Source organism: Lygodium microphyllum, chromosome 8 (assembly GCF_053477565.2).
Source record: "Lygodium microphyllum isolate KBCC chromosome 8, Lygodium_microphyllum_v1.1.10, whole genome shotgun sequence".
In the NCBI taxonomy this organism is placed as follows: Eukaryota; Viridiplantae; Streptophyta; class Polypodiopsida; order Schizaeales; family Lygodiaceae; genus Lygodium; species Lygodium microphyllum.
The window spans coordinates 45,811,836-45,836,605 of NC_141142.1; the positions used below are offsets into that span (position 1 = coordinate 45,811,836).

Genomic DNA, 24,770 nt, shown 5'->3' on the forward strand with positions numbered 1-24,770 from the left:
TTATGAGTTCTAGTGCTTGTGACCTCAAGCATGGTCATGGTCGCAAGCACTATAGCTGAAAGTAATACATATCAAAAATGAAAACTACAAGCCAATGGGAGGCATGCATGCATGGGGCTCCTCTACATCTCCTCAAAAGAGGCATCATTATCGCTAGCACCACCGCTGCCTGTGTCGCTGCCGTTGCTGCCACCACTACTGGTAGTCCCCCCTTCACTATCCTCAACTGTGTCAGGGTTCGCCTACACAAAGGATTAAGGTATATAAATACCATTACAAACAATAAATTAGAGTTACCTATACTTTTCATGTAAAAAATAAAACATACCTCTTCTGGTTGTGGAATCCTCATGGCACGATTATATTGCTCCTCCATGATGAGTCCCTCCTCATAGAAATGTTGCCAAGTGGACGCCTAGTTATGACCTCAATAGTAGCCTACCTCTCTAGGAGTAGGCATCCTACCAACGATATGATACTACAAAACAATTTGAACATACAACATATTAGAACACACTACATAATGAAGTGAAACAAATTACAAAATTTAATTTAAAAAAAGAAATCAAATAATACTTACAAATTGAGCCTTCCATGAGTCCCCGCCACCCGATCCATAATGCGACGATCCCATGCTTGCCATCTGGATACATCGCGCCCGCCTCTGCAATGCTGGCGACTTGCCATTTTCTCTACTGCTCTCTTCTTGGCCTCTTTCCACTCCCTGCGGTGGCAATTGGGTGGTTGACCATATCCAGGGCACCCCCGCTCTTGTCTCCGCAATGACTCCTTGGCGCGCGTCATAAGGTGAGACCTCTTGTTATGAAGCGCGTCTCTCACCTTTGACCGTCCCCAATCATCTGAGAATCATGAATTCTCGGGATTAGGATACCTTCTATGTACTGCCCGTAGCACCTCTTGCCACAAACCATTTTTTTGGTGCTTGAAGGGAATCATGCAATCTTTGTATGTGGCATGCACGACACTCCTCAAGTAGGCTATCACTTCCCTCCCCTCAGAGTCATGCAAGATACCACCAACAGAGTAGTACATTTGTGGAGGCTCACCTCTCTCATTTCCCGGTGAGGGTGATCGAGAGCTACCTCCTAGGCAACCCCCACATAGCCCTTGACCTCCTCCTCCTCCGACACGACTCTCCCTCCTCCCTCAACAGACACTACCCTCTACCTCACTCGATGCACGTGCTTCGGCCGATCCATGTACTTCAGTTGATCCCTGTGCATCAGCTGATCTGTGTGTATACATAGTGCGTGGAGTACCTGTTAGTAGAGGTGTGCCAAGGTTTGGTGTTTGTGCGGTAGTGCTAGGCAAAGATGTGATAGGTGTCCCAGACATCACACTGAAAACCTCCTCTGTAGTGAGAGGGTGACCAAGATAATTGGTCATCTCCCCCATGAATTGCTCCTTGTTTGGAAAACCTCCGACAAAGCTACTAACACCTCTAGAAAACTCCGCTAAGGTATTGTTCATGCGTTCCAACTCAGGATCAGTGCTGGAAGATCCAGGATTCCACATCTACACAAGAAAAATCATATTACCCTTTTCAGATAAAACATATTACATGATGCGTCTATATCTGTGTCTCTGTTTGCATCTGTTAGTGCGTCTATTTCCGCGTCTATACCTGCGTCTACACTGTCATCTAGAGGCACTGACAGACGTGCACAGTCGGACCATTTTTTTCAAACTTGGTTAAAAAACGCGCAAAAAACCCTCCATAGATGACAGTCTATAGCATATAAAGAGAGAGAGAGAGAGACAAACAGACAGAGAAAGCAAACAAGATTGAGAGAGAGAAGAAGAACTCACCTTCTTTGCTTGTTCTGATGGTTGGTGGTAGCTAGGTTGCAAGCTCCTTGTCCTCCTTCTCCCTTCCCTTGGTAAGTTGCTTGAATCTTCTTCTCTTCCTTGCTGTTTGGCTCTTGTTCTTTACTCTTTGGCTCTTCCTTCCTCCTGTCCTCTTTTTACTTTTATTTTCTTCCCTCATTGTCTTTATGAAGTGATAGATAGACATGATTAGTGATGTTGAGCTCTAACTGCAGAAAACGCAGGAAAGAAATAGTTTGAAAAGAAAGCCACAACTTTTTTAAAAAGAATTTTATATTTGCGTAGCGCATCTATAAGTGGGTGTAATTGCGCGTGTATATGTGCATATAATACTTATTACACGCGCTGATAGATGCGCAGTAACAATTAAACTGATTAGATGCTAGCTTTTGGTTGTTTTTGGATCAACATGACATGACTTTCCTAGTCTTTCAATATCAAAATGTTTGCCTCCATGTTATACGTATCAATGCATGCATTTAGGGAATATGACATATATACCAAATGAAATCACATTTGTCCTTATGATCTAAGAATGTATTATGGGACCTTACCATCTTATATTAAAAATTGTTATCTCTTAAGTTACATCTAAGAATGCTCTCTTGTAAGCTACTTGGAAGTTGATGCCTAAATTTAGAGCAAAGGTGTCAAAATGAAGCTCACCAAAAAGGATAAAAGTGTCATTGGTTTTGTCTTGAAGCCCAACGTTGGGAATCAAATTTAAAGCCTAATTTGAACTGTGAAGACTCGGTTCTGGCAACCTTGCTAATTTTAGATGTTGATACTACTAATTAGCAGTCGTGTCAAATTACACTTTCTAGATATGTAGGGCAATGTACCATCATTTGTCCATGTTAGTTTCAAGACTTCGAAACAATCTAGTAGAGGTTAACCTAATATAATACTCACATTGTGGCACAAAATATTTCAAAAATTTTTAAGGGCTATGAATATCCCGTCGTTTATAAATGGGATCAACCGGTTCATTAGACTAGATGGAAAATTGCACTCGACTACAAAAAAAATACACACACACACACACACACACACTCTCTCTCTCTCTCTCTCTCTCTCTCTCTCTCTCTCTCTCTCTCTCTCTCTCTCTCTCTCTCTCTCTCTCTCTCTCTCAGCGTACCTGATTGGTTTGAAAGTCTCACAATCCCTTTGCTGAGAGCCTTCAAGCACAGCTCGATTGTTGGAAAGAAGAAAATCGCTTCTTTGTATGGCTCAGTATGCTCATCGTGACTTGTAATACTTCTAAAGCATGTCACATTTGGCATCTTAGAAGGAAAAACCGAGGTAAAACACGCATGCTGATGTGCATACAAAAGTTGGGAAGCTAACTGAGGTACAAACCAAATGCTAAGAATTGAAGCCATCAGCTCTCTCTCTCTCTGTCCAAAAGTAAGAACTACTAGGAAGAATCTCACCTTTTGACAGTCGTTGTAGGCTGCATTATAAGCTTCACAAAGGACGCCTCACTGTTGGGCTGCACAGACATTCCATATAATTTTGTGCAGCTGTTGATGATCATATTGTTGCCGATCATTGATCTCTGGTTGATCAATGGTCTGTCATGAGGGCCATCACGCACCACAAACTTCTCTGGCACAGAGAGCCAACCTTCGAGGCTGGTGGCTTGCTATGTTGTCGTATCGATCTCAAATGACTTACATAGTCCATGGTATGTACAGATGTCTCTCATAAGAGGATCATCACACGCGATCCATTGTCAATCCTTGTGAATTGGGATCTCCTACCAAACAATCAGTATATTCACTGTCCTTCTTCATGGGCGCTGAACGCAATCTTACTTTTTTCTTTCTCCTTTTTTTTCGTAATATCTATGCTTACTATGACTGTGGCTTGCCAACTCTCTGCTTAGACTTCATGGACGCAACCTGTGTTGAGAGAGAGAGAGAGAAAGAAAGAGAGACAGAGAGAGGGGCGGGAGGGGGGGTGCAGCAGGTACGAAGGGCAAGGTTGTAGGATTAGAAATGAGAAAGATATTCTGCTCGAGCTGACTTGCGTTGTTTCATGGTTCCACACAAGCTTCCCATGGCGACACAGGTCTTCCTTGCCCTCCCGAAGCCTCGAACACACCCACGGCCACCTTTAACAAAACCTCTATCTCTCTCTCTCTCTCTCTCTCTCTCTCTCTACTAAAAACGTCCCACCTTTCATATGTAGCCAACAATTTCAGAACTTAACATAGCAGACACGATGCCATTTCTATGTTCGTGAATCATATACATAGATTCTAGAGAGCTAGGATGGGCTAACCATCCTCTCTCTCTCTCATTTTTAGGATGCTCCATTGACTTCAGCAAGTTCCCATAACACTGATCTATTTTAGTCACCAACAAGTGGACACAGTGGCTAAACATGATGAAAAGAGGACATGTGCACATTGGCTACATGTGATCCAGGTGTAATTATGTCGTATATACATCCAATCATGCCCTATCCAATCACATTTGTATAGGGCATGATTGGATGTATATAGGGCATGAAATCACATATATATAATTAGCTTTGAATGATTGGATGTATATTTGTAATACTCAGAAAGAAGTAAAGTTGGTAATGTATTCAAACAAATACTAACTGTTAAGAGGTTTGGTCATATTTAGGGACTTTATGAGAAATGAAAAATATGTGTGTTTATTTTTGCATCTATAGGCACGTTTATAAATGCGGATATATAGATGCGTTCTGTATACTAGCGTAAATAGACACTTTGATACGCGCTTATAAACGCGCCCTCTTTTTCGCGTGTACATTGCACGTCTATAAGGCCTTTCTCTTGTAGTGCTAGTATCAATAAGAGCATTGCTTTCATCTAAATGTAGACCTTGCTTTTTCAAGTTTTCGGCTCTACTTCTAGTACATCTTGTTTCCCTAGGCTCATTGATGAGCATAATCATCATCATCATCATCTTTTTGCAAACCAAAAACTTTCTCTTCTAAGAATCCCAATGGTTGATTTCTTAACATGTCTACCACATCATGTTTTAATATACTTGTGCATCCACTTGAATTTTTCTCACTTTCTTTTTGTTGTAGGTTTTCTTTTAGAGCTCATGGTGAGTGTGCATTTACTTGCAAGTATGTGTCAAGAACTTAAGTCCCCTTGAAGGCAACCACTCCTTAATGAAAGCGAATTGCTTTTCATTTAGATGTACTCTACCACCTTCCTTTTTCCTCTATTAGAAATGTATGTTGAAGCTAAGGTCACTTAACTTGTGCAAGGATTTTACCTTTTCCTCCTTTGAGCCATATACAAAAATCTTGAAGTCATATGTTTCTCTTAGGTGTATGATAACTTGTTTTGGTGTATACACATTGTATACGATACATATCTTTTCAGACAAGCTATGATGCCAGGAGGCATATTCCATAGTGGATTCCATGAGGTTTTGCAATGGATTTCGTAAAATTATATTTATTTGTCAGGGCTTGTACACGAGGTGGATTCCTTGTGCGAAAAGTTGATGGGAATGACTCTCCTTTTCGGGTGTCACGTTAATTTAATGTGCAAGTGGGTGATTCCATAGTGGGTGTTTCCACAAAATACATATTTAAATTGATGGATGTTTATGAGTTTAGAGTTTGCACTCATATTAAGTTAAGGTTAGGATAGAGTTCCAACCTATTTATTTATTTTGTAGCTGAAGATTGCTAGGTATTCACTTTTATCAGTTTAATTTTATTATTTTCTAATAATTGTGAATGCTTCAGTTGATGTGTAGAGTAGGCGGCGGTGGTGCATTGGGCGATAGCATGTATTCAAGTTATTTAGAAAAACTTAGCATTTTTATAGATGCGCATCTTAGGTGTGGCGTCAATATTTATTTTGATGCGCTTATTTATTGAAGCGCTTGACATATATTTATTATTTTTTATGCACATGGGTACACGATTTAAATATTCAATATTGGTCATTGTATTTGGGCACAATCCGACTCTTCTTAGGGTGCTCAACCGCTTTATTCTTTATTTGGACAAAAACAAACACAAAAGTTAAAACATGCTAATTGTAAATTTGGGCTATTTTTGATCTTGGAGATGAATAAAATCTTAAATACATGCTTTGTGGAGCGTTCACGCAAGGCATGGGGGGAGATTGTACCCAATTGGTCTTTTCGTTTCATGTCGTGCAAGTCTATTCTCTTGGATTTTGAGCAAAAAGTAGAGTTCTTTGTCCTTGGCACATTCCGACGCTTGCTACATATGCATACAACATCCAATTTGCGCACCATACCATGAGGATTAAACAACTCCATGATGAAAATTCTTGAAGTATATGAAGATTTTTACATGCTGTCTAGTTGAAAGACTAGTTAAAGAAAGAAAGAACATATGTTCCTTGAATGGAAGGCTTTCCTTGATTTGATCGAGTTTAAATCTTCAACAAGAAGTGCATCTAGCTTATAGCATCCACCCTTATGGATTGAGTAATAGAGAGTTACCATTATCATCAACATTTTGTTAATCTCTTAGCTTGTGCACAACAGGGTCTTTGCTTTCATTTTAAGCTCGCCATGGTATGGATTTCCCTTGACCATGGAGAAGATTTATACTAGTATGGAGGCTCTAGTTATGTGGGCATTGAACCTCTTTTATGACGTTCTCTTTAAGAGACTATATTGGAGCATCTTGTGGGCAAAAATGGTATTTGGACACATCTTGAGATTCTAGCCCAACTGTCATGTACATGATCCCCCTTTTTTTTCGTAATTATTCTTTCAAGATTTGATAGATCATCACCTTGAGGAATGCTTTTTGATTTGTTCTTCTTAAGTGTATATTTGTTTCACTTGATTTCATAAAGTCAATTGCATGTTCTTGGGGATGATTCATGAGTCTAGTCCTTGCTATGATCAATAGCTTGGGGCTCAAATGTAATTTGATGTTATGTGGCCTTCCAAATGCTACATATGGTCGAGAACCATTGAATGATCTTCTTGGAGGTTTAAGAAACTCTGACTTAGACCACGTTGGACATTGGTGAGCTATCATATATAGGGAGTTGTTTTCTTATCCCATACTTCATACTTAACAAGTCTTCTTTGTGTTGTCTTTGAGGCACATCTAATCTATGTGTGAGACTTGAACATTCATGGTTCTAGCATCTTATTGGTCTCTTTGTACCATTGTAATTGCTCCTTACTATAACATTTATGTAAAGTATCAAGAGGGGCTGCTAGAAACATATATTCTACACTATAAAGTGTATTGAGGTTTCTCTCATGCAAGTCCTCATTTAAATTGTTTATGTAGTTTTACATTTTCTTGTTACCAATTAAGTGCATGATCTTGTGATATTGTAAGTAGATACAATTTTCTCAAGAGAAGAGCAAGCTAAGAGTTGCTAACCACTAGGAAAAATAGTGAAGAAACTCTGAGAAAACCAAAATGAGCGTGAACAAATACCTTTCCAGAAAATTTTTATTTGGTCCATTGTGGAATCTCCTTCTTAGAGGGTATTTGCCTGGTATGAAAAATAGGAAAACCAATAGCCAAAGATTGAAATGCTCAAGATTGGCAAGGAGTCTTTGGAGGTTTGATTCATTTCTTGGATTGTCTATTTCATTGATTTCTTTGGGCTTTGAATAGGATATATTTGTTATTAACTAAAATCCTAAATTGACCTATCAATTCTTAAAATAAATTTAAATTTTGGATTGCAAGAAATCAACAAGGTACCTTTATAGCTAATTATTTTGTGGTACTCCTTTGATGTCAAAGGAAGTGGACTAAAGAACATATGCCTTGAGAAACCAGCCCATTTGCATCATGGCCTTGATCTTTAATCACAATTTTTATTACAATATCTTGGTATTTTTAAACTCAAATAATCTTGATCATAGGTGAGATAGGCAATGTGTCCTTAAATTCTAACCTGATTTGAGATAATTAGAGTAAGTGCAATAAACTTACATATGTGAGAAAAAAAAGGTCTAACCTTACCAACATTGAGTGCCATGCCTTTCTATAAGTTTAATATGTTTCCTTGGAGGCTAGTTATGTTGAAGTTTTCCCTATAACTAGACTTAGTATGTTGATGCTTATTTTAGGACATTGCCCCTATGAGAAAGAGGATCGTATTCAACTATGTTTGCAATGCACATGCATTAGAAACATGTGGAAGAAGAATCCAAAAATGGCACACTATAATTGGTCTCTAATTTCCATAAGTACGGAGCCCTCTCTGACGGTGACAAAGGATGACAATTCTAGTCCATGTCTCTATTCATGATCCCATACCCAAAACCCATCCCATGTCACTATGCTGTGAGCACTAAGTAGTAGAGTGTGATGGTAGTAAAGTCCCAAAATATTGTATAATCATGTGCTAATGCTACCTAGAGTGATTAAGTGCCTAATGTGGCCTAAATTGTTGAGTGTGGCTATTATGATTAGGAAAACTAAGTTCTCCATGTGGTCAGAGGGTGCCTTCATGATCAAGGGTAAGATTGTAGACATGGTCAAGTGAATTGAAATAAAGTGCATGATTGTGCAACTACATGATTATGTGATTGAATATGTGCACCTAGAAGAGTATGCATGAATGTTTGCCTAATTAAACATGTGGCCACATTGCTCCAAGTAGTTAGGAGGTACTTCGAGTAATCGAGTGCTCCAAGGTTGCTAAACAATCATGTGGCCTATCTTCATAGAGTTGAGTGGACTAAGGTGCTCAAGTGGTTGGGTGAAAAAGGCAATGTGTGGCTTGCATGATGAAGAGGGAAAATGCAATGTGGTTCAGGGGTACTAACCCATGTAGTGAATGCTCATGCATAGCCATGGTTGATGCAAATATATGCTCATACAATATTGATAGCTTGTAGACATGTTGCAAGGGGAGACTCACGCATATACTTATGATATAGGGGAGATACCATGTGCACCTCAACAATCTATAGCCAAATGAGACAAATTCTAACCCAAGCAATGGGAAACAACATGCCACTCGTCCATAAGCTAGTCACTCATGCACAAGTGAAACATTAACTTCTTCAACTACCCTTACTAATGCTCAATCCCCTAGGATAATCTCTAGAATATGTGGTGTATTTTAGTGATTCACTGCCAATACTTTGATCACTACTTTGCTACTCGACCATGGACCATGTGCAAGAATCAAATAGATGGTATGAGAGCGATCATTGCAATGGCAAATTAAGCAAATTAATTACAAAAGCATAGGACTACCAAACAATGTAAATGAGGATGGTTTGATCACACCCAAAATGATTAGCCTTAACATAAGCCTTAACCTAGCCTGTACATTTTATTTTTATTATAAAAATTATAATTAATTAATTAAAAATTGAATGAATATAAATAGAGACAATAATGTACTCTAAATAGATGGGTACAATTGCTTCTTAGCAAAAGCATATAAATAGCTTCATGTGATAATAGTCTCCCAAATAATAATAATTTCATGTTACACTCTAGTGATAAATATTAAAATCATTACATCTCGATACTTTGTCTAGTTATCTACTCACCAAAAGTATAAAACAAATTAATTGTCTACTATCCTCAGCACAATATGATCATTGTCACACATACAAAAAATCAGAATTATACTACAAATAGGCCAATATTAATGAGAAACCACAAAATAACTAAATATATCTTAATTTTATAGCAATAATACATAATATATATGCCTATCTGGCTCTCTATATTCTTTACCTTAGATTAGAACTAGATATAATATATACTAGGCTTAGACTACATTAAATGTTAGTGTTAGGGATAGGCTTGTAGTAAGGTAGAGCTTAATCTTAAGATTAGGCTTAGATTAGACTAGTGGTATAGGCAAGGTACATGCATAGGCTACTCTTATAGTATATAAACTAGTATAGGCTACCAATTGGACATAGGTATGTCTAAGGTACACAAGGGCTAGGCATAGGGTACACATATGGCAAGTTGGGCAGTAATTAGGCATACCATAAGCAAAGCATATGCTTATACATAGTCTAAGAATATTCTAGGAAGAGGTTAAGGCTATCCTATGTTTATGAATAATCTAGGCATAGTCTAGACATAGGGCAAGCATATACTACGAGACAATACCTAGCATAACCCTATCCTATTCTATGCTTACCTTATGCCTAGAAAATGCCTCATATCAGCTGTACTTAGTGTATTCCAATGCATAGCATAGAATGTGCTTACTTTATGTCAACTAGCCTAGCATATGCTTATCCTATGCCTAATGTACAAGCTAGGCTAGGTATAAGCTATGGATACGTCACATACACTAGTGAGTACATTTATAAGTGTGGAATCGAAAGCTCAGCTCATTAGAGGATAGTATTTGCTAGTTATGACTAGTGAAATCTAAAATTTTCTAGTTATGTTAACATTCTTACTAGATATGCAATAAGTTGCTAGATAATATTGCTAGATAAGGCTCAATTTTCTAGATACTATCTATGAAAAGGGCTTTACTACTTAGAAGAGACTCGTAATGGCAAAATGATCTAGTTATAACTAGAAAATTCTACATTCTTACTAGTTTTGTTGCTATTTTTCCTAGTTATAGTGTGAACTTTCTATATAGGAAGTGGCTTAGAGTTCCTTGTGAGCACCAACAAGAAATGGCTTAGAGTTCTATGGCGGCTCTCTCCTTCTCTCTTGGTAGGTGAACGACCGGGTCAGATTTAAGGGCACGGACAACTGAGCAGCTGCATGTGTGCGCAAGGAGTCCCCTTAAATCTGACCCGATCGTTCACCTGCCAAGAGAGAAGGAGAGAGCCACCATAGATCCACGTCAAAAGTTGAAACCTTTGGATTGAGAGAGAGAGAGGGGGGCACCAAATACTCGTGGAGGACGTCCCTGATGAATTGTGATGCAAGAGGTCTGATAGCAAGCAATGGAGGTGCCAGCAATTTATGATGCTATATTAATTGATGCTCTTGCATACCGAATTCTGGTACACTGACCCAGCTTTAATCCGGGCACAGAAAGGTGGTTCATTGCTGAGAAAAGAAAAATGGTGGCTTCCTATTCTGCAGATTTCTTCTAATGGTCTTTCTGGTAATGCCTGAAGACATCTAGAATAGCTGAGGGCATGCATGAACCAAATTTTGAAAGCTGCATTAGCAGTTAATGCTCAAGTTCCCTCTGAGATGGAGGTGCTCTGTCCGGGTTATGGATGGCAAGACCATGTGTGAGAAACATTACTACCAGATTAGGAATAGATTACAAAGGTATTCTGCACAAAAGAAAGGTAAGAAGCAGCTTGCCACGGGAGGCAACTATGGAGCTGGACAAGAGGGTGGAGTCCCTTTTGAATGTTCAAAAGAATGCATGGTATCCTGAAATTATAACAGATTAACCTATTATCAATTGTTCCATGCTCAAATGCAACAATCACATCAAGGAAGGAAAGTCCTATTTCAGTGAGGGCAAGTCTTATAGATGTTGGCAGCTCAGTTCAGTATGAAGCATAACAGAAAGGATGGATAAATAGATGGTCTAACGAAGAAGGGAGGATGCTCATGCAAAGTGATGTCTTTAATTCAATCCTACCAAGTGCAAATGAGATTGCGTTTGAACCCCATTTATTCCATCACCAAAACACATTTATTATTCTAACAGTAGTGCAAATAAAGAGAGACACACATGATATATATTATGCAGAACTCTTCTATGTTTTTGAAGGTGGTTCATTCAATACAATTTTGATCTTCCCAAAACTGATCAACATCACAGGAAGTTTTTGCAGTCATAACAGATTTGATTTCATTCTCTTGCTTGATCTTCTAGCCTGAAATTTATCAAGGACTTTTGAAGTTGCGACATTGCTTTCGAAACCCTTCGACATCTTTGGTGAACCCGACGTGAAAGCGTCGCAGAAATTTCAGGATGGGAGATACTTCAGCCTCTATTTCAGCTTCTTCTACAACTCTAACTGCATCTACTTCAACTCCATCAATGACTGCTGCGTCAAGTACTTCAACAGAGGATCTAAAACAGATTTTGCAGAATATGTCCATGTATATGCAACTCCAAAATCAGCAAACACAATTGTATATGCAGCAGCAACAACAATTGCATCAACAGCAGTTGTCTCAGCAAAGGCAACTCTATTCAGAGCAGGAGAATGCAAACAGCGCGACTAAGGCTATTGAAGCAGTTGAGAATGAGAAGAAGCTATTTGATGGGCGTAATGTTTCAGCATATTTGAAGACATATGAGATCAAGATGGGGTTTTTTGGAGTTCCTGCTGGACTTATAAGTAAGTACTTCCTTCGTCTTGTCACACCTGCTTTGAGGACAAAAGTGACTGATCTTTTTATTCAAAATACACATTGGCAAGATTTTAAGAAGGCCTTGAAAGAAGATTACTTCCTTGAGGACTTTGTTATGGCTACTCAGCGATCATTCCGAGAGTGGGTCTACATGCCAAACAAAGGTCTCGCTGCTTCGGAGTTGATTCGAGAATTCGAAGAGAGGTATAGTCAGCTTGATGCCATTGAACAAAGAGCATTGGATGTTGAGAAAGTTGAGCTTTTCTTGCAAGCTGCAGATCCTGCTCTTCAAGAAGAATTGGGTGAGCTTCTTGAAGATCGCACGAAGCCTATGGGTCTTAAAACTGATTGGCAGGATGCTCAGGATGCAGTCTCGACTTTGACCAAGAGGAGGATATGGAAGACTCGCCTACAGAATGGTTCCATGACACCTACACCATCATCAGCTCCTATGCCTACTTCTATCCCTGTTATTTCTTCTCCTCCTCAGCTAGTTTCTTGGCCTATGCCAGTGCCTACTGTTTCCACTCCACCTATTCCTTCTGTTCCACGACCGATGCCTACACCTTCTGCTCCAAAACCATCCGCTCCATCGGTGCCTACCTCTCTTGATGACATAATCAAAGGCATCACAGATTTGACACTGGAGTCAGTCAAAGCAGAGTTGGTGGGAAAGTTGAAGGAGCAGTTTGCTTCGACTGCGCCTACTTCTTCTTCTAGCGCTCCTACTGCACCTAGGAGTGCTCCTAGTGCACCTAGGAGAGATCAGAGATGTATTTGGTGTGATAGTACGGACCATCAGCATTGCAGGGATTGTGACTCTTTCCAGGATGCAAGGAGGCAGAATTTGGTATATTGGGGGCAAGATGGTAAGATTTTGTTGACTGAGACAGGAGCTCCACTTGCTACCAACTTTGGTAAAGGTGGAATGAAGAAGTTAGTGGAGGACATGGCTGCGCGTACTTCTTATGTGACAGCTAGAGGTGATGCTTCTGCATATGGAGTACAGATTGAGAAGGGATCAGAGACTCAGTCAGTGCTATGGACTTATGCTATGGAGACTGCAAAAAAGGGGAAAATTCATCAAACTGTTTTGACTAGTGTAGGCTCTAGCATCAGATCAGAGACAGGTTGGGACTTGCCTGTTGACATGTATTCTATTTATGCTTATTTGGCTAAGTCTCATGGTGCAGATGTACTTGTTGAGGAGAAGCGTAAGAGGGATGAAGAAAATCCAAGTGCAGCTAAGAAGACTAGAGGGGGTGAGTTTGTTACTCCACCTACTGCAGGACCGTCTTCGAGACCAGGGCTAGATCGACAGATGGAGGATGCTCAAAAGAGAGAAAAGAGGCAAGAGCCTAGAGAGAGAAAGCAGCCAGGATTCAGATTGATGTCCGATATTGAGACATCTACAGACATGAAGAAAATCTTTAATGATAAGATACTTGGCAGTGAGGTGACTTTCACTATTTTTGAGATTTTGGGCATCTCGAAAAGAGAGTTTCAGGATCAGTTTCAGGAGGTCCTGAAGAGGAAAAGACATGCATTGTCTACCACTAATACACAGGGAGTTTTGATTGGGGAGTTGAATGAGGATGAGGGTGAGGTTATGGTTGATAATGCTTCTGTTTTTCCGCAGGTAGAGAAGAGGGTTTAGCCTATGCATTATGCTGAAATTGATGAGCCTGTCATGATACCACGTAATCACTTTTCACGGAGCCATTGGGCTAGGGAAACTACAAAGACGATGGTAAAGATTGGAGAGAAACAGGTGCCTTATGTTGCATTGGTTGATCATGGTTCAGAGATTAATCTCATAGTTCGTGGAGTTTATGAGAGTAACAGATGGCCTATGGATGTAGAGCATGGGTGGCGTATAAGAGCCGCTAATAACACTGCAGGCGATTTATATGCTGCTTGTCCTAGTGTCAGGGTTTCTATTGGTGATGTAGAGGAGGATTTTCATTTTTTTGTGCAGGATTCATGCTCTTATCCCATAATTCTTGGTTAGCCATTCATTACAGAGATGCGCATGGAAACAAAGGTCATGGATGATGGATCTGCTTATGCACGGATTCGCAGTAAAGATGGTATGAGAGCAGTTCAGTTTATGACTGTATGTGTGAACCATGTTAGAAACAGAGATACTCTCAGAGATGCACCCTTGCCCACTGTGAGGGATTCGGGTTTTCATTAGGTACCGCCGTTTCGCGAGATGACGGTGGTACAGAGGAGAGGAGATTGGAGTTCTCGCCTCCTGGCAGCGGTGTTTTCTCCTCTGGTTTTGTTGGGATTTTAGCAAACAGTTCGATGAGTTATCAGAAGACTTCTAGGTTGCCTAGAGCTGCCAGGCAGTATATATGCAGGAAGGAGAAAATTTTGAAAAATGCAGGAATTTTGGAGGATGATAAGCATATAGATGGGATGTATGACAGTGTGATTTGTGCAGATACGATGATAGAGATGGGAGATATGCTGAAAACTGATATGCTGAATTGCCACGGTAATGTATTAGTGCAGTCCCTGGACATGTTTCATGAAATTGCAGATTTTAGGTCACAGATTGAGTCAGAGGCTGAGGTAACTCAGCAAAGAGTGTTGAGTGCTGAAGAAATTCAGCAAACAGAGTTTCCAACTGGTTATGATCAGCTTTCAGAGAGACAGAGGGCTGAAAATTTTCAGCCAACAGAGTTTATTGCTGAAATATTTCAGCATTCAGAGTTTGGGGCTGTTTCTATGCAGTCCATAGAGCAGAGGGCTGAGAATATTCAGCCATTGGAGTGCAGAATTGCTGATTTACAGCAAGGTTTATGTACTGCATAAGATCATAATGAAGCCAGGGTTGACACGAAATACAAAACCGTGGATAAGAAGGTGAAGCCGGTTGCTGTACCGCTTCCACCTGACAGTGATCAGCAAATAGAGAGGGCTACCAAATAGCAAATTTTGAGGAATCCGGAGCATATTGGTCATAAATTTTCAGCAGAGACTCTTGTTGAATTGAAAATTAAAAATGAAGCAAAGCAAAAGATCTAGAGTTGAAGGGACATGCGACGTGAAGAGGAAAAGATGCTGCTTTTCTGCGTGTGTATGAGAGGAAAGTGTGGCTAAAAAAGTGGGCTTTTTCTAGTTCACGAAAAGAAAAGCAAGGGAAAAAACGCAGAAGCAAGGGGGAAAGTCTGTCGACTGGTGGGGAGGCTTCATCAATGATATTTTTTTCTGAGTCCTACACTTTGCTTTCCAAGATATACTGGCGCTCGATGTTTCTGAATTAGCACCTTATGTATTTCAAATTCTGGCTCACCTCAATGAAACTCACAATCCACCACTTCCTGCAACTTATAATGTAATCTTCCATGTTTCCGTCATGAACTTCATAATCACAATTGCTTCTTCTGCATAGGAAAAATTGATTTCTTCTGCGTTTAATATGTGAAGCAAATAACCAAAAGGATTCTCTTTCCTATCTCCTGCGGCCATGAATTGAGAGAGAGTGGGGACACCAAAACTCTCGTGGAGGTCTCAGGAACATATTTTCCACCGAAGCGAAGGAATCAGGGCGACGGAAGTCTTTGAGCTGAGTTTTTATGTCTGTTGTCGTCGAAGGCAGGACCATGGTGCAAGACAAGGGACTCCTTGTGCACACAGGCAGCTGCTCAGTTGTCCGTGCCCTTAAATCAGACCCGGTTGTTCACCTACCAAGAGAGAAGGAGAGAGCCGCCATAGATCCACGTCAAAAGTTGAAACCTTTGGATTGAGAGAGAGAGAGGGGGGCACCAAATACTCGTGGAGGATGTCCCTGATGAATTGTGATGCAAGAGGTCTGATAGCAAGCAATGGCGGTGCCAGCAATTTATCATGCTATATTAATTGATGCTCTTGCATACCGAATTTTGGTACACTGACCTAGCTTTAATCCGGGCATAGAAAGGTGGTTCATTGCTGAGAAAAGAAAAATGGTGGCTTCCTGTTCTGCAGATTTCTTCTAATGGTCTTTCTGGTAATGCCTGAAGACATCTAGAACAGCTGAGGGCATGCATGAACCAAATTTTGAAAGCTGCATTAGCAGTTAATGCTCAAGTTCCCTCTGAGATGGAGGTGCTATGTCCGGGTTATGGATGGCAAGACCATGTGTGAGAAACATTACTACCAGATTAGGAATAGATTACAAAGGTATTCTGCACAGAAGAAAGGTAAGAAGCAGCTTGCCACGGGAGGCAACTATGGAGCTGGACAAGAGGGTGGAGTCCCTTTTGAATGTTCAAAAGAATGCAAGGTATCCTGAAATTATAACAGATTAACCTATTATCAACTGTGCCATGCTCAGATGCAACAATCACATCAAGGAAGGAAAGTCCTATTTCAGTGAGGGCAAGTCTTATAGATGTTGGCAGCTCAGTTCAGTATGAATCATAACAGAAAGGATGGATAAATAGATGGTCTAACGAAGAAGGGAGGATGCTCATGCAAAGTGATGTCTTTAATTCAATCCTACCAAGTGCAAACGAGATTGCATTTGAACAGTGTACAAGAAGCTGAAACCATGAGAAACTATCTAGCAGAAATTGAAACTGTAGCAGCTGGCCTTCAGTCACATGTCAAGGAGCTAGAACTTTCAAATAGTGGATAGAGTGCTGCTCTGTGAAAGTGTGCAAAAATAGAAGATTTAGTCAAAATCACCAAGCCCTTCTTGATAACATCTTATTCATATGCCGCTTTTTCACCCCATTTATTCCATCACCAAAACACATTTATTATTCTAACAGTAGTGCAAATAAAGAGAGACACACATGATATATATTATGCAGAACTCTTCTATGTTTTTGAAGGTGGTTCATTCAATACAATTTTGATCTTCCCAACTGATCAACATCACAGGAAGTTCTTGCAGTCATAACAGATTTGATTTCATTCTCTTGCTTGATCTTCTAGCCTGAAATTTATCAAGGACTTCTGAAGTTGCGACATTGCTTTCGAAACCCTTCGACACCGGATTTTGGTCCGTCAACTCCTCAAAGTTATTGCATGCAACAAAAGAGCCTTAAATTTTTCCAACTCATGTTGAGCAAGCGTTCTTTTACAAGAATATAGATGTTCATCCATGGTAGCAAGTTGTGCATGTCCAACCTAGAGGTCGACACTTGTTTGATAGTGTTGACCCTAAGGAAGTGGATTAGAATGAATTGTTTACATCCTCAAACCTACACACATCGATGTCAAAGAGGTGTAGAATTCTTTTTTTTTATCATGATGACATTGTAGATGATGAGAACAACAACGATCTAGACTCTGACACTACAGACACCAAAGAGGAAAAAATAATGGATGTTGAGCCTATGGAGGAAATGAATGTCAATACAAATTTAATGATGAAGGAGTTCAAAGAAGTCAACAAGGATAATGAAGATGAATTTTTATTGATGGTTAATCTCATAGATGAGGATGAGGACTATTAGTATTATCTGTCAACTCACGGATCTCAACCTATGTTCGGTAAGATTTAATCTCAAAATAATTCATTGTGAAGTCATGATTTTTATTCTTTTGAAATTTTACTAACAAGGGTGGGTGGTGGGGAGTCTCGTGGTGATAGCCTCATATGGCTAGTGTCAGGGTTCGATTCCCCTCAGACTCGTTTTTCTTTCTCTAGCTGTGTACAAGGTATAATCTTAGCTTCAAGTTCACTAAAAGAAAGTTCATATCAGGGTTTGATTCCCCTCCTCTACTAAGGCTTCTCTCTCATGTTTCAACCCCAATATCAGCATCTCAACCTTTAGTACCCGGAATCAATCATTGTTTATTGGATTGACTTGGCCTGGTAGTAGACCATCGAAGCCAACAGTCTTCTATCATTTCTTGAAATTAGTTCCAATAGCACCCTCAGTGAGTACTCGTAGTACCCTTAGCCGCAGTACCCCCCATGTTTCCCATTTGCTGCTCCAATCCTGCTCTCTCTTTCTCTCTCTCTTTCTCTCTCTCTCTATGACACTATGCTCACCCTAGCTTTAATGATGTATGTGGTAGCAGTATGGGCCCCATGCAGCTTGTCAGTCGCCTCATGGACGCAGATTGAGAGACCACAGATTATATGTATGATCTCACACTTGTTCCATAGCAAACCATTAGTATCATTGTTCTACTTGACATCCGTATTAGAGCTATCAGGTCGTAACTTTTTGGTCTCATAGGTCATTTTGGCCTTTTGATGATGTAAATATAACATTTCATTTTGTTTCATTTCTCTCTCTCTCTCTCTCTCTCTCTCTCTCTCTCTCTCTCTCTCTCTCTCTCTCTCTCTCTCTCTCTCTCTCTCTCTCTCTCTCTCTCTCTCTACTTACCGTGCATTGTCGCCTCGATGACTCATGAGTTTGCACATTTGCTTGAGCAACCATTTTCGACTCCATCCTGTCCCAAACTTTGTCTCCAATGTGTTGATGACATATTTCTTTTCATCCTCAAGCTGATCCTTGAATTGCAAAATAAAGTCAATTAGTAATTCAGATAAAAAATGCAATTCATATTCTTTATAATAAATAATACTTACTCCCATTGTACATGAACTTGCTATAGATAAGACATGCATAGGTCTCTTATTCGATGTTTGAAGGTGATGCTGGCTCTGACGACCTGAAGGATATCCCCGTTATGTGTGATGTTGCATGTGACACCCAAAGTGCCACTGCACATGCACATTGGTACTCGTGAGGGCACTAGTGGTGTCTCACCAATCAATCGGGTTGGTGGTGTGCTACTCTACCACCACTGATGCCTACATGCAATACAATCATATGATACATTAAGATGTGAGTTCTTAAAAACTACTTGATATTTAATCTATCATCGCCATAAAAGATATACCTACGAGACTAATGACCACTAGCCTGTGAAGTAGGTGTCACTTGAGTAGGAGGGGGTACATCAGGAGTAAGGTGCTAACTCTTATGATGTGATGTACCTGGGAGTGGAGTCCTAAGCAAACAAAGACATCATAATTATATATATATAAAGAATTCTATATGCAGAAAAAGGATGACATTACTATTTTCTCAATCGAGAAGCTTACCGATGCACTGTAGTGTGTGCATGAGAAAAAGTCTCCACTGCTGCATGTGGTTGGGAGGATGTACCCTCTCCAAGATGTATGGGCATACTAAATCTCCCAAGAATCTTGATGGCATTTTCTAAACCGGCATCATCCATCTCCACATAATCTACCGTGGCCTTTGACAATGTATCTCCAGAAAGTCAAATGCCTCATAACAAAGTCTTGATGATCGCCAACTTCACTTTATGGGTGTGGTCACTTATCATATCTATATATTTAAATAAAATATATGTTAGACTAGAGATACGTTGTTAGAGGAGAGCTCAATATATCTAATTAGAAACATTGACCAAATAACTCCAAGCAAGATGTGTCCACATCTCCAAGCTGCTTTCAGCAAATGTAAAGCTTTGCACTTTGGTTGAGTTTTCCATAACAATTCCATTGCTTGCGACATGAAGGTAGAGATGGCCACTTTAGTCTAGAATATCAATGGAAAATAAAACTGTATGTAGGCCATAATAGTGGATTAGACAATGGTAGATGCAACCAATCAGTTGGGAGTGGAAAACCAACTCCAAAGAATAAAGATTTTATTCACATCATAACAACAATCTATGGGTTACCCACTACGTGTTTTAGCAAAGGAAGTCTTCTTAGTGGTGGAGTAGTGTCTCTTGGACATTCTATCAATGCTACAGGAGTTTCTATCGTTATCAATCTCATCACATGCCTTGCCTTGAAGGACAAAAGGATTGGCATTGTTGCAATATGTAATGATGGGAAAGGCTCTTCATGCTAGAAAATATGATTTTTGGAATGAATATCAAAAGGAAACTCACGCTGCTAAGAGAATTTCCAAAGGTAAATGAATTTCAAAAGGAAATTTTATTTTATATAGAGGCCAGTATGATTGCATTGTCAAGAGCTAAGCCGCAGGAGGTGTTCTAGAGCTAATGTGAGGATTTCCACAATACTCCGGGTCGCTCATTGGGTTGAGGGAGTAGGAATCCCAAGGAAATAACAAAATGAGAAAGAGAGAGAGAGAATTGTGGATGCTGACCTCCTTGTCTGGATAGTTTGAAAAAGAAGAAACTCTCTTGTCAAATGATCTCCCATGTAGCTCCCAGCTTGTTGAGAATGAAGTTCCTTGTCGAATGATGTCCCGCAAAACTGATCCCTTGTCGAATGATCTCACGTGGTTAATACGAATTTGTAGCGTCGCTTAAGCAACACAAAGCAGCGTGTAAACATCGCTCTTTGTGTCGCTTTCAAAATTCGCTTAAGCAATGCCGATGTTTGTCGTCGCTTATGCGATGCCAAGTCTTTTTCAAAAAAATTAATGTTGCTTATACGAAGACATAGTCGCCTATGCAAGAGACCCATCATCGTATAAGCGACACTTGAATATTTTAACCCCCTCGCATAGCCCCCCAATGGCTAGTAGGGGTAGATATCTTTATGTCAACAAATACTGAATGGCAACCTATGGAGAGCTTAACTGGAAACTTCCATGCAATTCATAAGGCATTTGTAGACATTATCTATGTTAATGAGATCGTGGGTTCTTTTAGTGAGAGAAGGATTTTTATATATTATGCACAGTATGTGGTTCCCTCTAGAGAAGGTACATATGGACATATTAAGGATTCGATTTTGATAAGTCTTTCATCTCTAAATTGGGAAATTTTTAATAAGGCAATGATGCACAATTTTAAATTTAAAGTATGCCAAGATATTCAAAAGTCCATGACAACTCAAAGAACCTTAAGAAGTTTATTCCTGTCATGGTTTATACCCTTGCATATCTTTGTGGCTTGCGTCCAAATAGCAAATTTACAAAGGATAAAGGTATTTTGGCTAAGTAGAAATTTTGCAAAAGAGGAACTAAACAACATTATAGGAAGGCTTTGGAAATCTAGAGAGTATGACCATAAGGGCAATACCATGAGGTGTATTGTATACTCCCAATCCTTGTCTTTGTGTTATAACATTGCATGACAAACTCTTGCTTTGGGCTTCAATTATAGAAGATACAAACTTAAACTAGACATTTAGATTCCTTTGGATTTTGATACAAATTACATACCTTACAAACTTAACGTGTAAGTTATAGCACACATGAAGAAGAAAAGGAGATAAATCACTTTCAATTGGAGTGTTAAGGATGTAAGGGATATCTTGGAGCTACTAGATAGTACATCCCCGAATATAAGTTCAAAGTCAATGGTAAAACCATTGGAAAAATAGTTGAATGTTCTTTCTCTTGTATGAGTTTCTTATCTCCCATAATTGTAAGATTTGAGCCATAAATGTAAAAATATTTATTACATTTACATAGGATAAAAATATTTTCATTGAATCAATAGTTACAAAATTAAAGTGAAAATATACAAAGATGCAAAATAAGAATGGAGATTCCTCCTAGTTTCTGTTTGCATCTATTTATCTTCTTTTGGCATTGTAACTTCTTTGTTGCTTTCTGCAAAGCTCTCTAGTCTCCTTATAGTGGCTTTTTTATTTGGTTATTGAAAGAATTTGACTTTGAGAGGGGTCCTTTTCTCTTCAAGCTAAAGAGAAGATGGATGAGACTCCATAAGAAAAAGTGTTGGCATTCCTTTCTTTTTGGAGTTCACCTTACTAGTCTTTCTAGATGACTTGCCCTTGTCCTTACTCTTAGACTTGCCCTTGTCCTTACTCTTAGTTGAAGATTTTTGTGGAGGGAAGTGAGGATCGATTAGTGTGATTTCCCTGTCCAAAATCAACTCAATACATTGCTCCCTTATCCACCACATGTATGAATCGGGGTAATCTTGGCATTATGAGAAAAAATGTAACAAGTTGGAAAACTCAAAGAAGGGTTTCTCAAAGAACAGACAATATAAAAAATATTTACATTCACCCCATCTATCTTGAGTATCTTTGAATCTATTGTCACGTAAACATTTGAAATCACTCTCCATCCACAAGTATGCATATCACTTTGCAAGGGTACTTCTTGTTGGAGAAATACATATGGTTTTTAAGGATTAGTAATATCCTCATATGTGGTGTCCAAAAGGGTAGCCATTAGCCTACCAGCACTGCATATGGGAACATGTTACTAAAATAGACAATCAAATAAAATAAATACTTAATAAAAAAGCAAGCAATATTCTATTCAATGCACATTTTTGCTTGGCCATGGAAACCACTAAGAAAGTTCATGAGGATAATTTCTTTGGTGAGTATATCAATATATATGAGGCTCGAATGTCGTCTACAAAGTGAAATGTTAGTAAGTAATAAATACAACAAAGAAGTATACATTAACCATTTTGTAAAATTGCATACCTTTTGACCTAAGAAAAAAAGGCAATTTTTGGTTGAATCAAACATTTTGAAAAATATTTTTATATTTGAACTAGATCTCAAAAACAATTCCACTGATAATAGTGGATTAACAATAGATATACTTTTAGATATTTCTTGGTTAAGAGAAGTAATCAACGCCCTAAAACCAATAGCAAAAAAATGGAGTGTTATTTGCAATGAGTAACACCAACATTCCATGTACTAAAAATTTTGAGAGTCAAAATGCTTAGAGTTTGATAAATTGAATATCTTTTTTAACAAGTATGGACTTGTCCTTAGGAGATATACTAAGATAGTCCTCTTTCTCAGAAGTGTAAGAAACATTGACAACCATTTACCCATATAGTTAATCCATTCTGTTATAATTGACAGGGCGAAGGATAGTGGTTTTTGTCTTGCAAACTTCATCCTCAAATTCTATAACCTCTGTTTTTTTCTTGTTGGACAATATCTTGTAGGTAGACGAGGTCTTTGTTGGATATAGATGTATCACCTCCTTGATCTTTGGTCCTTTCGCTCTTCTAGACAATTTTGGCGGAACGTTAAGGATCTCGAAGGTTTTTTTTAATCAATAGTGGGTACGGGCCTCAATATCTTGACAAACCTATACCTAATTTTTCTTATCATACTAAAATCTTTATGCATCAAGGTCACCCTATGAGCATGAGTAACAATAATGTAAATATCATCCATAAGTCAATAACAAAGTCTTCAGCTTCCTCTTGAAGACAAAGATTGGCTGCAAGTTACTATTTCTTTTGCATGCCAATTTTAGTGAACATCCTTGATAATCTATCAGAAATGTTATTGACAACTCTGATAAAAAAATTCTTTGGAATGACATGCTATGTAGCTCTCTATGCCTTATCTCACTAAAACACTTTTGAACATAATAAAATTTGGACCTTCTCTTTCTCTTGGGCTTGGAAGGCTCTCCTCAATGAGCAGAATAGAGGTTGCTTTGTTTGCTGAAAGGGTGCTCTAGGGGTGGTTGAAAACTTGGTAGTTGTAGGAGAGGATTTCCCAATAAGATCACAAGGTTGGTTATTAATAACATGGAGCCTACCATGGATAGGAGGAGAATACATAGTATCTACACATGATTGCTTTGATTCCATGGTAGGAGACTGAGGAAAACCAGGGGTAGGAGGGATCTCAGGAGAAAAATCTTGTGGAACCATTGATGGCCTTACCTCTTCCTCACTATCCTTGTTGTTTATATAAACCTTCCTTGTTGTTTGCCTTGTCCTTGCCATCACCTACTAGAAAATGAAAAGTAGACCAATCAAAAAATACAAACCACACAAGGTAAGATATGGTGCAAAACGAGCAAAGAGTGAACGAACCATTATTTGATGAAGGACGTATTCACCCATATCATGGACTGTAGATATGACATGAAATGAGGGACCTGTGATCCTACAAAAGACCTATTCGCACCGTATCGTGGATTGTAGAGGTGCTAATTGTGGACTATAGGCACATCCACGCTCTATCATGGACTACAGATACGACGGCATGAGAGGAGGGAACCACGATCCTACAAAAGACCTATTCGCGTAGTGGATTTCAAATATGACGCAAGAGCAGGGAATTGCAATCCTACAAAAGACCTATTTGTGATGTATCATGGACTACAAATATGACACGAGAGTCGACAACACTGTGATGTGTATATTTTTGCACCATATTAGCATTCAATGATATGGAGTGAGCAGGAATTCTTCATGTGGTCGGCTTCATCTATTCATACTGTATTATGCATCCTTTGATGTATCAACCAAAAGATTTTGCAAGCTCCCAAGATGTGGTCAAACCAAATAGGAAAATAAGAATACTGTCTTTAGGGTGGTCAAGGGGTTCTAGTTGTCCTGCCTTTTATCCTGAAATTCCCACCTCTTCTTCTCCTTGCTCAGAAGCAAGTATGAGAATGCCTAGAAAGTCTCTAGTCAAAGGTAAGTCACCATTGAGGATTTCTGAATTGTCTTAGTCATAGAGGTTTCTCCCTTAGAAAGCCTCCTAGACTTTCTTATTCTCAGAATGGTATGGAGTTATCTTACTATGGAAGTGCAAATGATATTTTTTACCCTGACTATGATATTGACCATGTCTTGAGTTCTTGCAATTTTTTTTTTTGTGGAGGAGTCTACTGAGTTTGAAAGTCTTGCATTTCCTATGGTTTAAAAGGATGCAAAGGAATATGTTCATATACCTATTGGGAGCTCACCTTAAGAGATAG

At 39.2% G+C, this 24,770-nt stretch overlaps 1 pseudogene; it reads right to left on the reverse strand.

Annotated features, from left to right (window-relative positions):
* Positions 1-122: 122 nt before the first annotated feature.
* On the reverse strand, positions 123-19,443 carry LOC148032236 (uncharacterized; annotated as a pseudogene).
* Between the last annotated feature and the right edge of the window lie 5,327 nt (positions 19,444-24,770).